General features: G+C 43.2%; 1 pseudogene; it reads right to left on the reverse strand.

Annotated features, from left to right (window-relative positions):
• LOC139667161 (fidgetin-like) overlaps positions 1 to 5,726 on the reverse strand; it is a 30,178-nt pseudogene extending 24,452 nt beyond the window's left edge.
• Positions 5,727 to 6,000: the final 274 nt, after the last annotated feature.

The raw sequence follows: 6,000 nt of genomic DNA on the forward strand, positions 1-6,000 counted from the left end.
GGGGGGATTCTGAGTTCAAAGAAAGTGAGATAATGCGTTTAATGCTGGAATTAACATGGAAATGAATTTAGCAGAATGTCTCCTCCAGGAAGGAAAATAAGTGCTGTGGGTCTGGAAGAGTCCGGAAAATTTTGCGCCGCTGATCTTAGATCCGCTCTTGCCCTTATGGGGCCTTAAAGGCTCCCGGCCGTTATCTGGACCTTAACTGACCCTGGATCTGCTGTAGTCTGCCTCTCTGGAGCAAATAAAACCGGTGAGTGCGGAGGTGACACACTTCTAATCTGTTTTCATCTTGTATTCAGACTTCGCACTTCAATTTCATTTCTTTTCTTGGCTTTTTTTCTTATGTGAACATAATTTAACATGGATTTAAGGATGAGACTCCAGAATTGCACTTATTTAAACATATTTTAACATGTGGATATTTTATGATATCTTATCTTAACATATCATTGGATCAGTCCAGTTTATGTCCCATCACATCCTGTGTATTGATAAATTCTCATGGGAAAATAGATATCCACACAAACCTTATCAAACACAACTGATTTTTCAAGTGTCACGTATTATCATGGTGCCATAATACATAAAAACCATTATGGTGGTATTAAGTATCACAGGTTACTGCAGGGTCTCCAGTTGTAAGCTGTAACTCTAAGTACTATTCTGCCCCGGAGTCAGTCTTCTATGGATACTCCTCGCCTTAAGTACACCCATCAGATTTTGACTGGATAATAACCAGTCAGCACTGGGAGAGACATGAGGGCAGACAAGAATGAATAAAATGAATAAATCGGTGTGTGTGTGTGTGTGTGTGTATGTGAGGGGGGGTGTGTGTGTTTGAGAGAAAGGTCGACTTCAATTGCAACACGGATCTGTGCTGTGCGCTTTGAAAAGGGGAGAAAAAATAAAAAAATAAAAAAAACCCATCAGCTAGCAACTGTCAGTCACAACAGCAATGGTCAAAAAAAGAAAAGAAAAAAAAAACATTTGAAAAAATAAAAATAAAAAAACAGCCAGTGAGCTTCTTCCGATTCTGAAAGAGTGAGGAGGGGGGTAAAGGGGGAAGAGAAATAGGAGGGAAAAGGGGAGTGTGTGTGTGTGTGTGTGTGTTGGGGAGGATAGAGGGGGTGGAGTGTGTGTGTAGCAGAGCAAGGGGTGTCAAGGATTTTAAGGATTGGCGTCCGCTCATCTACGGTGAAACGCGTCTCGCGGGCCCGGCGCGCGCCGCTACCGACAGCTGCCTGCCGTCTCCGGGAAGAGGAAACTTAGATCAGCGAGGAGGGGCTGTCAGCGAGCATGCAGAGAAACACACAAAGACTACACAGCCTCGCTACAGTTAGCTGACACATGGCCCGAGAGGGAGAGAGAGAGAGGGAGAGGGAGAGAGAGAGAGGAGGGGAAGAAGGAGGGTGCAGGGAGAAATAAGTGGACAAAGAGTGAAATAGATGAGAGGGAGCGAAGAGACAAGACGAGGCTGACGTACTGTCGAGCAAACGTGGAAAAAAGGGGAGGAAGGGAGGAGGAGGGGGGAGAGAAAGATGAGAAGACAGAGAGAGAGAGAGAAAGAGAGAGAGAGGGAGAGAGAGTGAAACAGACAGACAGGTCCGAGAGGGATTTGTTCTATTTGCATGCGCCGGGCTCCCATGGGGTCTCGCGCCGCTCCGCGAGCCGAGAGCACAAAAGACAACACTTAACATATTTGCTAAAAGATGACAACCCTGCCTGCATCTCGTTTTTTTTGAAGGGGGCCCCTTTGTCAGGACGCGCCGACAGGAGAAATCCACTGATACGGACGCGCCGGAGACTTAACAAACGTCTCTCTCTCTCTCTCTCTCAGTATCTAAAAAAGCACAATATTCCCTCTCCCCATCTCCTTACATCTGCGTCTTGGCACAAGTCCCGTGGGGCGGGCCGGATGGTGCGCCGGTGGCTTCGGGGATGGTAAAACAGCCTTTAATGGTAAACATTACAGACTGATAGAAAGTGTCAGGATAATTTATTTATACGGTCCCACTGGGACTAGCTTAGCCACCCTCGCGCCACGCCGGCTCTCTCTATTCATTTGCGCGTCTGAGGGAAAGTCGGTATTTAGATAAATAAAGGGAGAGGAGAAGGCAGTGTAAAGGGGTCCCTGTTTGTAAAGCAGTTTTTCTTCTATTCCTATTATCTCTCCTCTCTCTGTCCCTATTAGCTCTATACCGGGGGGCTGGCGGAGATGTGAGGCGATACGTTACGTGTATAATGAGGGGGATTATTGCTACTGTCACTGCAACACGCACAGACAGGGGCTGCAGAGGACAGATCTTAAACCGAGTACTGTAGCAAACAAGCAGACTTAGAGAAATAAACACACCGCAGAGGATTTACATTATTTACATTGCACACAGAACCTATGGAGGGACGGTTAGGCGTTCATACACACACACACACACATACACACACTCACACGTGCACGCGCATACACAAACTTGCACCTCCCAGATCACGCATGTCATCCATCCCAACATCTTCGACTAGAATGTCAACACTTATTTTTCACAATGTTCTTATTTCACAGAAAAATCATAACAGCAATGAAGCAAACAGATGATGGCAGAAGACTTCCTGGTGTGTCCTTCAATATCTCTAAGGTGGCCAATAAAGTCACAAATCAGAATCACAAATAGAATCTGCAGTCAGTCAGTTATAGTCATACACAAGTTATAAACAAATAAAAATGGACAAGCTGCTGAAAAACAATGGATTTCACATCTAAATGATCTACTATTTTAATATACGCTCATCTATATATCCTTATAATATTAGTATACAAAATAATAACTATTTCAACAATAAAATAATATTGATATTCAAAAATGAAGTGTTGTCATTCTAAGTTCTAACATATTTTTCATTACATTTCAGGTTTGTGAATGCACACACACGCAGACATGCACACACACACACCTATAAACACAGAAATGTGCATGCAAACATATATAATGCAATAAATACGTGTACAGCATGTGTAAAAGCAATGTACGCACAAACAAGCACAACAGCAGGAGAGGAAGTGAGAAAACAGCAAAGTAAAGGAAATAGCCGTGTGTGTGTGTGTGTGTATGAGACTTGAATGAGAGACATAGAGAGAGAGAGAGAGAGAGAGAGAGAGGTCAAAGGTGAAAGGTTGAGTCCTCACTAATAATTGATACAAAAACCGAGAATGTGCAATCGTGGAACTTACCCTAGACACAGAGAAAGTTCACTGTATGTGGTTTATAATGTGATTATTCATTAGGAAACTATCTGCAGCCATTTGCACTTGCATCAGGGTGGGATGGCTATTTTGAATTTCAACAATCCGCCATTGTTCTAAATGAATGTGAAGGGCTGACTTGAGAAATTCACCGCACAGTTCCAGTAATGACACCCTGCTTCGTAAAAAAACAACACACATGGAACGCAACCTAAATAAAATCATTTCTAAAATACTAATAATACCTAAAATTTTGATTTTATCCCACACTGTCCCACATCCCTATAACAAAACTAACACATTTTGAATCATATCCTCTGCATGCACGATGCAAAATGTATTTTTCTAGCAAATCAGGAAGCATAATGTTAATGTTCACTCGTGTTGTTAATGTTAATTCACGATTCCCTCACAGCATCGTTTTAATAACTATTAGTGACTGCACCTTCAGTGTAAAGCACAATGTAATGCAATGAGGCACAACTAATAAAAATCATGATCATAAATATGCATTTTCACTTTACACTGATTGAGGCCTAATTCACTGTGACTCCTGATGAAGCCCACAACCAATCACATTACATTCACATGATACTTGTTTCATTAAATGATTAGTGAATTTGGCTAAATGCATTTTTTATGTTTGAATCAATAAACTCTGCAGTGCATTGTGTGTGTGTGTGTGTGTGTGTGTGTGTGTGTGTGTGTGTGTGTGTGTGTGTGTTAAAACACAGACCAAATGAGCAAACAATAGTCAACTGCAGTCACATATCCCCCTTATTAATCCATATAGGCCTGCTTTTTAAAACAATCTGGTAAAATATTTCATAAGACTTGCAACTTTAAATCAAGTTAAAAAAAAAATCTAGTTAGGAAAACCCTGTATAATATAACATTATGGTCACCAATAAGTTATAATAATAAAGTCATAATAAGTAATAATAAGTAGGCATGTTAGTGTGGCTGTTGCAGGTGCACTGAGGCAGTCAGTTGTGTAAATATGTTTGGTCTATGAAAGGTGCACAACTGCATGACAACTGCGCAGCAACTGCGTTGTTTTTCTCTGAATATGAGGAAAATATAAAGACAAAAAAAAACATAACCATGGCAGCTGCAATTCTATATAATACTTATATTAAAAAATAGCCTATATAATAATAACAACAAAAGAAAATAATTATTTTAAGCTGACATTGTTAATATAAAATCATTTTTCTTGTCAATTTGAGTAAAAAATGACTCACAACTGCTGAGTTTTGTTTGCTTGTTTTACAGAGAAATACAACAGCAGGCAGTGTGCGGCATGCCGACCATCATCTCTCCCTAACCAGCTACTGAAACTCACCTATGCAGTTTTTACAGCTCACAATATACCAATAAAAACCCCCAAAAGGGCAGAAGTTGATGGAAAAATAACCTACCATAGACGCTGCTGCTGCTGATCATGTCGTGCTGTAGCGGGGAGAGGAAGAGGAGAGGAGAGCATTGGAATTAACTGCTGGTAGCAAAAAAAAAAGAGGAGGAATCCCCCTAAAAAACAGACAGCTTGCTTTACATTACAGATAGGCACACTTTTTCCCTTCCAGCACTCCTCGGATTTCAGCCTCGTCTGAAATGCGGGCCCTTCAAGTCGAGCAACTCAATAGGATAGGCTGCCTCTATCTAACCTACATGCATATCATTAGAAAGTGGATGTCAGTGGCGGCGGGGAGGAGGAGGAAGATGAGGAGGGGGGGTCCAGGCAAAAATCAACTGGTGTGGCGTGTGTGGTCAGTGCGGAGAGGGGCTGTTTGGGGAAATGACGCCCGCAGTGTCGCGTGAAGTTATATGTGTAGATGATAACGCCCTCAAATGTCCAAGCAGCGCTTTTAAAAAATACATGGTGCGGCGGCTGAGGCGCTGTGACATTGTATCCGCTGTTACCAAGCATGCATAGGGCAACTTGTTGTAACCGTATCACCACAGCCGACTGACTGTGAGGCGGCTGGGGAAGAAGAAAAAAAACGCTCCCCTATACATGCAAGTTGAGCATTTATTCCTATGTAGTTCTATAGCGCTGCACAGCCGACGCACAGAACCGGGGAACCTACAGTGCAGCCTACGTGCCCATGCTGCTGCGATTTCACCGAGGCGCAGGTGCGCTCTTTCAAAATCACATAAAAAAAACCCGGAGAAATTCGCACTCAGGTATCGTTTGCATTTCAGGGAACTTGTGAAATGAGAAACTGCACATGCACAACGCCTAAACAGAGCGCCGGAGCCTTTCTGTGCTCGTAATGGTCTCCTCCGTACAGACGCGCTGCTTTGACCACTCTGTCTAATTGCAGACGCAGCGGATCCCAGGACTATCCTTCCTCCCTTACCTGTTTTTGTTGCGACAGGTCGACCTCTCTGGGGGGGGCTTTAGGGTAGCATCGATCCCGACGAGGGCTTTTGCCGATGAATGCGGTGTTGAGGTTAAGCCGGGTTGCGTGCGATCTGAAACCATCCCAAGTTAACGCAGGAAACACTGACCACAGCCACTGCCATGTTGGAATTTCACCAACCCTGAACAGCTGCTTCACAGACTGACCAGTACGCTCCCCACTGCGCATGCGTCCAACGGAGGAAAAAAAAAAAAAAAAAGAAAAAGAAGAAAAAAAGAAAGACTTAAAAAAATCCCCAATCCCAATTATTGCCCATAAGGTTATTATGGGCGTCAATTGGGGATGGCCAGGCTGGCAGAGTGGGCACCGCGGCCATGGCTTAGTCTAAGTGAGTTC

This window comes from Centroberyx affinis, unplaced genomic scaffold (assembly GCF_046629955.1).
Source record: "Centroberyx affinis isolate AG114_WGS23_722 - 3 ecotype Tasmania unplaced genomic scaffold, CSIRO-AGI_Caff_v1 ptg005341l_1, whole genome shotgun sequence".
NCBI lineage: Eukaryota > Metazoa > Chordata > Actinopteri > Beryciformes > Berycidae > Centroberyx > Centroberyx affinis.